We start from the raw sequence: 11,068 nt of genomic DNA on the forward strand, positions 1-11,068 counted from the left end.
TTGCATCCACCATTTGTCCAAGGGCTCTATCTGTCCGTTTTTTTCTTAATAATTATTTTTTATTTGAATAACTTTATTATATTTTATCTTAGTTTATTTTATTTTACTTTATCTTCTTTCTTTCTTTTTTCCTTCCTTCCCTCCTTCCTCCCTCTCTCCCTCCATCCGTCCCTCCCTCCCTCCTTTCTTAATTTCCTTCTTTCTTTCTTTCTTTCTTTCTTTCTTTCTTTTCTTTCTTTCTTTCTTTCTTTCTACTTCTACTAATTCTTTCTTTCTACTTATTCTCCCTTTTAATCTGAGCCGTGTGGGTGAACTGCTCTTGGTGCTGCAGCCAGGAGTCAGTGCTGTGCCTCTGAGGTGGGAGAGCCAACTTCAGGACACTGGTCCACAAAGGACCTCCCAGCTCCACATAACATAAAACAGCGAAAATCTCCCAGAGATCTCCATCTCAACACCAGCACCCAGCTTCACTCAACAAGCAAGCTACAGCGCTGGACACCCTATGCTAAACAACTAGCAAGACAGGAACACAACCCCACCCATTAGCAGAGAGGCTGCCTAAAATCATAATAAGCCCACAGACACCCCAAAACACACCACCAGATGTGGAAATCCCCACCAGAAAGACAAGATCCAGCCTCATCCACCAGAACACAGGCACTAGTCCCCTCCACCAGGAAGCCTACACAACCCACTGAACCAACCTTAGCCACGGGGGACAGACACCAAAAAAACGGGAACTACAAACCTGCAGCCTGCAAAAAGGAGACCCCAAACACAGGAATATAAGCAAAATGAGAAGACAGAAAAACACACAGCAGATGAAGGAGCAAGATAAAAACCCACCAGACCTAATAAATGAAGAGGAAATAGGCAGTCTACCTGAAAATGAATTCAGAATAATGATAGTAAAGATTATCCAAAACCTTGGAAATAGAATAGACAAAATGCAAGAAACATTTAACAAAGACCTAGAAGAACTAAAGATGAAACAAGCAACAATGAACAACACAATAAATGAAATTACAAATACTCTAGATGGGATCAATAGCAGAATAACTGAGGCAGAAGAACGGATAAGTGACCTGGAAGATAAAATAGTGGAAATAACTACTGCAGAGCAGAATAAAGAAAAAAGAATGAAAAGAACTGAGGACAGTCTCAGAGACCTCTGGGACAACATTAAACGCACCAACATTCGAATTATAGGGGTTCCAGAAGAAGAAGAGAAAAAGAAAGGGACTGAGAAAATATTTGAAGAGATTATAGTTGAAAACTTCCCTAATATGGTAAAGGAAATAGTTAATCAAGTCCAGGAAGCACAGAGAGTCCCATACAAGATAAATCTAAGGAGAAACACGCCAAGACACATATTAATCAAACTGTCAAAAATTAAATACAAAGAAAACATATTAAAAGCAGCAGGGGAAAAATAACACACAAGGAAATCCCCGTAAGGTTAACAGCTGATCTTTCAGCAGAAACTCTGCAAGCCAGAAGGGACTGGCAGGACATATTTAAAGTGATGAAGGAGAAAAACCTGCAACCAAGATTACTCTACCCAGCAAGGATCTCATTCAGATTTGATGGAGAAATTAAACCTTTACAGACAAGCAAAAGCTGAGAGCATTCACCACCACCAAACCAGCTTTACAACAAATGCTAAAGGAACTTCTCTAGGCAAGAAACATAAGAGAAGGAAAAGACCTACAATAACAAACCCAAAACAATTAAGAAAATGGTAATAGGAACATACATATCGGTAATTACCCTAAATGTAAATGGATTAAATGCTCCCACCAAAGACACAGATTGGCTGAATGGATACAAAAACAAGACCTATATAAATGCTGTCTACAAGAGACCCACTTCAGACCTAGAGACACATACAGACTGAAAGAAAGGGGATGGAAAAAGATATTTCATGCAAATGGAAATCAAAAGAAAGCTGGACTAGCAATTCTCATATCAGACAAAATAGACTTTAAAATAAAGACTATTAGAAGAGACAAAGAAGGACACTACATAATGATCAAGAGATCAATCCAAGAAGAGGATATAAAAATTATAAATATTTATGCACCCAACATAGGAGCACCTCAATACATAAGGCAAATACTAACAGCCATAAAAGGGGAAATGGACAGTAACACATTCATAGTAGGGGACTTTAACACCCCACTTTCACAGATGGACAGCTCATCCAAAATGAAAATAAATAAGGAAACACAAGCTTTAAATGATACATTAAACGAGATGGACTTAATTGATATTTATAGGACATTCCATCCAAAAACAACAGAATACACATTTTTCTCAAGTGCTCATGGAACATTCTCCAGGATAGATCATATCTTGGGTCACAAGTCAAGCCTTGGTAAATTTAAGAAAATTGAAATTGTATCAAGTATCTTTTCCGATCACAATGCTATGAGACTAGATATCAATTACAGGAAAAGATCTGTAAAAAATACAAACACATGGGGGCTAAACAATACACTACTTAATAACGAAGTGATCACTGAAGAAATCAAAGAGGAAATCAAAAAATACCTGGACAGAAATGACAATGGAGACACGATGACCCAAAATCTATGGGTTGCAACAAAAGCATTTCTAAGAGGGAAGTTTATAGCAATACAATCCTACCTTAAGAAACAGGAAACATCTCGAATAAACAACCTAACCTTGTACCTAAAGCAATTAGAGAAAGAACAAAAGAACCCCAAAGTAGCAGAAGGAAAGAAATCATAAAAATCAGATTAGAAACAAATGAAAAAGAAATGAAGGAAACGATAGCAAAGACCCATAAAACTAAAAGCTGGTTCTTTGAGAAGATAAACAAAATTGATAAACCATTAGCCAGACTGTTCAAGAAAAAAAGGGAGAAGACTCAAATCAATAGAATTAGAAATGAAAAAGGAGAAGTAACAACTGACACTGCAGAAATACAAGAGATCATGAGAGATTACTACAAGCAACTCTATGCCAATAAAATGGACAACCTGGAGGAAATGGACAAATTCTTAGAAATGCACAACCTGCCAAGACTGAATCAGGAAGAAATAGAAAATATGAACAGACCAATCACAGCACTGAAATTGAAACTGTGATTAAAAATCTTCCAACAAACAAAAGCCCAGGACCAGATGGCTTCACAGGAGAATTCTATCAAACATTTAGAGAAGAGCTAACACCTATCCTTCTCAAACTCTTTCAAAATATAGCAGAGAGAGGAACACTCCCAAACTCATTCTATGAGGCCACCATCACCTTGATACCAAAACCAGACAAGGATGTCACAAAGAAAGAAAACTACGGGCCCATATCACTGATGAACATAGATGCAAAAATCCTCAACAAAATACTAGCAAACAGAGTCCAACAGCACATTAAAAGGATCATACACCATGATCTAGTGGGGTTTATTCCAGGAATGCAAGGATTCTTCAATGTACACAAAACAATCAATGTGATAATCCATATTAACAAATTGAAGGAGAAAAACCATATGATCATCTCAATAGATGCAGAGAAAGCTTTCGACAAAATTTAACACCCATTTATGATAAAAACCCTGCAGAAAGCAGGCATAGAGGGAACTTTCCTCAACATAATAAAGGCCATATATGACAAACCCACAGCCAACATCGTCCTCAATGATGAAAAACTGAAAGCATTTCCACTAAGATCAGGAGCAAGACAAGGTTGCCCACTCTCACCACTCTTATTCAACATAGTTTTGGAAGTTTTAGCCACAGCAATCAGAGAAGAAAAGGAATTAAAAGGAATCCAAATTGGAAAAGAAGAAGTAAAGCTGTCACTGTTTGCAGATGACATGATACTATACATAGAGAATCCTAAAGATGCTACCAGAAAACTACTAGAGCTAATCAATTAATTTGGTAAAGTAGCAGGATACAAAATTAATGCACAGAAATCTCCTGCATTCCTATACACTAAGGATGAAAAATCTGAAAGTGAAATCAAGCAAACACTCCCATTTACCACTGCCACAAAAACAATAAAATATCTAGGAATAACCTACCTAAGGAGACAAAAGACCTGTATGCAGGAAATTATAAGACCCTGATGAAAGAAATTAAAGATGATAGAAATAGATGGAGAGATATACCATGTTCTTGGATTGGAAGAATCAACATTGTGAAAATGACTCTACTATGCAAAGCAATCTACAGATTCAATGCAATCCCTATCAAACTACTACTGGTATTTTTCACAGAAGTAGAACAAAAATTTCACAATTTGTATGGAAACACAAAAGACTCCAGATAGCCAAAGCAATCTTGAGAACAAAAAACGGAGCTGGAGGAATCAGGCTCTCTGACTTCAGACTATACTACAAAGCTACAGTAATCAAGACATTATGGTACTGGCACAAAAATAGAAAGATAGATCAATGGAACAGTATAGAAAGCCCAGAGATAAACCCACGCACATATGGTCACTTATCTTTGATAAAGGAGGCAGAATGTACAGTGGAGAAAGGACAGCCTCTTCAATAAGTGGTGCTGGGAAAACTGGACAACTACATGTAAAAGTATGAGATTAGATCACTCCCTAACACCATACACAAAAATAAGCTCAAAATGGATTAAAGACCTAAATGTAAGGCCAGAAACTATCAAACTCTTAGAGGAAAACATAGGCAGAACACTCTATGACATAAATCACAGCACGATCCTTTCTGACCCACCTCCCAGAGAAATGGAAATAAAACCAAAAATAAACAAATGGGACATAATGAAACTTCAAAGCTTTTGCACAGCAAAGGAAACCATAAACAAGACCAAAAGACAACCCTCAGAATGGGAGAAAATATTTGCCAATGAAGCAACTGACAAAGGATTAATCTCCAAAATTTATAAGCAGCTACTGCAGCTCAATAACAAAAAAAACAAACAACCCAATCCAAAAATGGGCAGAAGACCTAAATAGACATTTCTCCAAAGAAGATATACAGAGTGCCAACAAACACATGAAAGAATGCTCAACTTCATTAATGATTAGAGAAATGCAAATCAAAACTACAATGAGATATCATCTCACACCAGTCAGAATGGCCATCATCAAAAAATCTAGAAACAATAAATGCTGGAGAGGGTGTGGAGAAAAGGGAACCCTCTTGCACTGTTGGTGGGAATGTATATTGATACAGCCACTGTGGAGAACAGTATGGAGGTTCCTTAAAAAACTACAAATAGAACTACCATATGACCCAGCAATCCCACTACTTGGCATATATCCTGAGAAAAACCATAATTCAAAAAGTCATGTACCAAAATGTTCATTGCAGCTCTATTTACAATAGCCCAGAGATGGAAACAACCTAAGTGTCCATCATCGGATGAATGGATAAAGAAGATGTGGCACATATATACAATGGAATATTACTCAGCCATAAAAAGAAACGAAATTGAGCTATTTGTAATGAGGTGGGTAGACCTAGAGTCTGTCATACAGAGTGAAGTAAGTCAGAAAGAGAAAGACAAATACTGTATGCTAACACATATATATGGAATTTAAGAAAAAAAAATGTCATGAAGACCCTAGGGGTAAGACAGGAATAAAGACACAGACCTACTAGAGAATGGACTTGAGGATATGGGGAGGGGGAGGTGTAAGCTATGAAAAAGCGAGAGAGAGGCATGGACATATATACACTACCATACGTAAGGTAGATAGCTACTGGGAAGCAGCCGCATAGCACAGGGAGATCAGCTCGGTACTTTGTGACCGCCTGGAGGGGTGGGATGGGGAGGGTGGGAGGGAGGGAGACGCAAGAGGGAAGAGATATGGGAACATATGTATATGTATAACTGATTCACTTTGTTATAAAGCAGAAACTAACACACCATTGTAAAGCAATTATACTCCAATAAAGATGTAAAAAAAAAAACAAAACACATTGGTAGATCAAAGAGTAGTGTATTCTCCCCCCAGATCTCTGGTTTGGCATGATTAACAATACCATTCAGATAAATTATACTTAAATTATAAAATATTAGTAATATATGCAATAGGTATGAAAAATTATGCTAAAGAGAACCCACACAGTGAACGCACGTCCAGATTAAGAAACAAAGCATTATTGTTACCTCTGATGCTCCCTTGAGATCCTCCGCACTTCCATCCCCTCCCTTCACTCTGAAATTATGTCTTTTTCATACTGGTAATTTTCTTTATGGATTCATACATATGCACCTTAAACAATATATATCTAGCTGAGTAATATTTCATTGTATGTATATATCACATTTTGTTTATTCATTCATCTAAATAAAAATGTGTATTTGGATTTTTTCTTCCTTTGATCTATTGTAAATAGTGCTTCTATGAACATTCACGTCCAAGTATTCGTTTAAGTATCTATTTTCATTTCTCCTGGAAGTACACTCAGGAGTGGAATTGCTTGGTAATATGGTAATTTTATGTTTAACTTTCTGAGAAACCACCAATTTTTTCACAGCAGCTGCACCATTTTTAATTCCCAACAGCAATGTATGGTGCCAATTTATTCATATCTTCACCAACACTTGTTATTATCTGTTGCTGTTGTTTTTCAATAGTAGCCATTTTAATGGGTATAAATTGATGTCTCATTGTGGTTTTGATCTTTGTCCAATTTTTAATTGTGTTGTTTGTTTTTTTGTTGTTAAGTTGTAAGAGTTCTTTATGTGGTCCTGCTGTTAAGCCCCCTATCAGATATGTGAATTGCAAATATTTTCTCACATTCTATAGGTTGGCTTTTCACTTTCTTGATAATGTTCTTTTTATGTACAAAAGTTTTTAATTTGATGAAGTCCAGTTTGTCTATTTGTTTCTTCTGTTGCTCTTACTTTTGGTGTCATATCTGAAATCCATTGCCAAATACAAGAGAAGAATTACCTCTATGTTTTCTAGAATTTTATAGTTTTTGATCTTATATTTAGGTCTATAATCATTTTTGAGTTAATTTTTTATATGGGTTAAGGTAGAAGTCCAAGTTCATCCTTTTGCATATGGATATTCAGTTGTACTAGTACCATTTATTAAAGAGGCTATTCTTTCCCTCCTTGAAGGGCATTGACACCCTTGTCAAAAATCACCTGGACAAAGATGTATGCATTTATTACTGGACTCTCAGTTATCTTTTTGTTATTTTGTTTTGTTTTGGTTTTTTTGCAGTACGCTGGCCTCTCACTGTTGTGACCTCTCCTGTTGCAGAGCACAGGCTCCGGACGCACAGGCTCAGTGGCCATGGCTCACGGGCCTAGCTGCTCCGCGGCATGTGGGATCTTCCCAGACCGGGGCACGAACCCGTGTCCCCTGCATCGGCAGGCGGACTCTCAACCTCTGTGCCACCAGGGAAGCCCTGGACTCTCAGTTTTATTCTATTGGTCCACCTGTTTATACTTACGCCAGTACCACAGTGTTCTTGGTTATTGTAATATATTTTGAAATCAAGAAGTGTGATGCCTCCAGCATGGTTCTTCTTGCTCAAGATTGCTTTGGCTATTCAGCGTCTTTTATGGTTCTGCATAAAATTTAAAAAATATTTTTCTATTTCTGTAAAAAATGATATTAGGATTTTGATAGAGATTACACTGAATCTGTAGATCACTTAGCATAAAAGTGACATTTTAACAATATTAAATATTTCATCTCTTTGGTTAATTCCTAAGTTTTTTATTCTTTTTGTTACTATTGGGAATGTAATTGTTTTCTTAATTTCCACTTTGGATAGTTTGTTGTTTTTGTATAGAAATGTGACTTACTTTTTTATGTTGATTTTGTATTCTGCAAATTTGCTGAACTCATTTATTAGTTCTAAAAGTTTTGTTGTTGTTGTTGAGTATTTAAGATTTTCTACGTATATGACCATGTCATCTGCAAACAGAGAAAATTTTACTTCTTCTTTTCTAGTTTGGTTGCTTTTTAATGTTTCTTTTTCTTGTTTAATTGCTCTGGATAGGACTTCCTGTACTATGTTGAATAGAAGCATTGACAGGTGTGAGGTGCTATCTCATTGTGGTTTTGATTTGCATATCTCTGATGATTAGGAATGTTGAACATTTTTTCATGTACCTGTTGGCCATCTGTATATCTTCTTTGGAAAAACATCTATTCAGGTCTTCTGCCCATTTTTAACCAGGTTGTTTGGTTTTTTTAAAATATTGAGTTGTATGAGTTGTTTATATAATTTTGGATATTAACCCCTTTTTGGTCATATCATTTGCAAATATTTTCTCCCATTCAATAGGCTGTCTTTTCGTTTCATCATGGTTTCCTTTGCTGTGCAAAAGCTTTTAAATTGAATTAGGTTCCATTTGTTTATTTTTGCCTTTGTTTCTTTGCCTTAGGAGACATAACCAAAAAAATATTGCTGTGATTTATGTCAAAGAGTGTTCTGCCTATGTTCTCTTCTAGGAGTTTTATGGTTTCAGGTCTTACATTTAGGTCTTTAATCCATTTTTGAGTTTATTTTTGTATATGGTATGAGGAAATACTCTAATTTTGTTCTTTTATATGTAGATGTCCAATTTTCCCAGCACCCTTTATTGAAGAGACTGTCTTTTCTCCATTATACATTCTTGCCTCCTTTATTATATATTAATTGCTCATAGATGTGTGGGTTTTTTTCTGGGCTCTCTATTCTGTTCCATTGATCTATGTTTCTGCTTTTGTGCCAGTACCATACTGTTTTGATTACTGTGGCTTGGTAGTATAGTCTAAAGTCAGGAGTGTGATACTGACAGCTTTCTTCTTTTTCTCAAGATCTTTTTGGCAATTTGGGGTCTTTTATGGACATTTACATTTTAGGATTATTCTAGTTCTGTGAAAAATGTCATGGGTATTTTGATAGGGATTGCATTAAATCTGTAGATTGCTTTGGGTAGTGTGGGCATTTTATCAATATTAATTCTCCAATCCAAGAACATGGGACAACTTTCCATTTCTTTGTATCATCTTCAATTTCCTTCATCAGTGTTTTGTCAAACAACAGTCAGTTGTTTCTTTATTGATTTTCTGTCTAGGTGTTCTGTCCATTATTGTAAGTGGGATATTGAAGTCTCTACTATTATTGTATTGTTGTCAATTTCCCCCTTCAGATCTGTTGGTATTTGCTTTATACATTTAGGTGTTCTGATGTTGGATATGTACATATAATTGCTATATCTTCCTGTTAAATTGACCTTCTATCATTATATAATGACCTTCCTTGTCTATAGAGACAGTTTTTGACTTAAAGTCTATTTTGCCTAATATAAGTGTAGCCAACCCTGCTGTTTTTGGTCACCATTTGCATAGGATATCTTTTTCCGTTCCTTCACTGTCAGCCTACATATATCTTTAAATCTAAAGTGAGTCCCTTGTAGAGAGCATATTGCTGGATTTTATTTTTTAATTCATTCAACCACTTTTTGTTTTCTGACTGGAGAATGTCTTAGTCCATCTGGTCTCTTATAACAAAGTGCCACAGATTGGGTGGTTTATAAACAAAAGAAATTAATTTCTCACAGTTCTGGAGGCTAGAAGTTAAGATCAGGGAGCCAGCATGGTCATGTGGGGACCCTCTTCTGGGTGACAGACTTCTCGTTGTATCCTCACATGACAGAAGGGATAAGGTACCTATCTCAGGCTTTTTTTTATATAAGGACATTAATTTTATTCATGAGGGTGGACCCATCATGACCTAATCACTTTCCAAAAGCCCCAGCTCTAATACCATCACATAAGGCATTAGGATTTCAACATATGAATTTTGGAGGGAAATAAACATTCAGACCACAGCATTATGTCTCTGGCTCCCCCAAATTCATGTCCATTTTGCTTACAAAATATGCTCATTCCATCTCAACAGTCCCCATAGTCTTAATGTCTTCTAACATTAACTCAAAAGTCCAAGTTTAAAGTCTCATATACATATCCCCTGAATCAGATGTGCATGAGACTCAAGGTATGATTCACTCTAAGGTAAATTGCTCTCCAGCTATGAACGCATGAAATGAAACAAGTTATGTGCTTCCAAAATACAATGGCAGGACAGGCAATAGGGTAAACTCTCCCAGTCCTAAATGGAGAAATAGGAAAGAAGGGGGTGGCAGGGCCCAAGCAAGTCCAAACCCAACGAGGCAAACATCAAATCTTAAGGCTTGAGAATAATCTTTCACCCGATACTCTGCCTGCCAGAGCCCCTGGGATATGGGAATGACCTCTCGTGCACACTGGGGCATCCCTGCCCCACAGCTTTGCTGGGGGCCGTCCAGGGAGCAATTCTCACTGCCTTGATTTGCATGCTTGCAGCTCTCCCTGTCTGGAATTGCATACCAGTGGCTCTACTGATTTGGGGTCACGGGAGCAGCCATACCCTCATGGCTCCATTGGGCATTTCCCTGGCAGGGGCTCTCTGCAGTAACCTCATCCACTCTGTGGTCTTCTGCCTAGGCTGGTTGCCCACAGCTCTAGATGGCTCCATTCTTTGACATCTAGGCAGAGGCAGCCTTGCCCAAGGGCTCTGCTGGGCAGGGGTCTGGCCTCCATAGCTTTGGTAGCATTGCTCCCATGGCTTTGGGTGGCACCACTCACACAGCAATGGGCAAGAATTGGTCTGTTAAAACTGAAGTGATAGATTCCCACCTTTTGATACCAAGGAAGAAGGCTTAATGAGCTCTAAATCGTCTTTGGGGTCCTTCCTCCCTTGTCTTAAAGAATATCACATATCCATAGCTCAATAGCTCTATGAGCCCGTCCTATAAAGTCTAAGAAGTCTGACTGCTTTCCTTCATTCCTTCCTATCTCCTTCCCCGTTAGTTCAAACGGGCTGTTTTCCTTCTGGGTGGCAATAGTCATTATTCAGACTGTTCAAAAAGCTTACATGTAGGGACTTCCCTGGTGGTGCAGTGGTTAAGAATCCGCCTGCTAATGCAGGGGACACAGGTTCAAGCCCTGGTCTGGGAAGATCCCACATGCCGCAGAGCAACTAAGCCCGTGCGCCACAATTACTGAACCTGTGCTCTAGAGCTCACGAGCCACAACTACTGAGCCTGCGTGCCACAACTACTGA

The sequence above is a fragment of the Tursiops truncatus genome, chromosome 4, assembly GCF_011762595.2.
Source record: "Tursiops truncatus isolate mTurTru1 chromosome 4, mTurTru1.mat.Y, whole genome shotgun sequence".
In the NCBI taxonomy this organism is placed as follows: Eukaryota; Metazoa; Chordata; class Mammalia; order Artiodactyla; family Delphinidae; genus Tursiops; species Tursiops truncatus.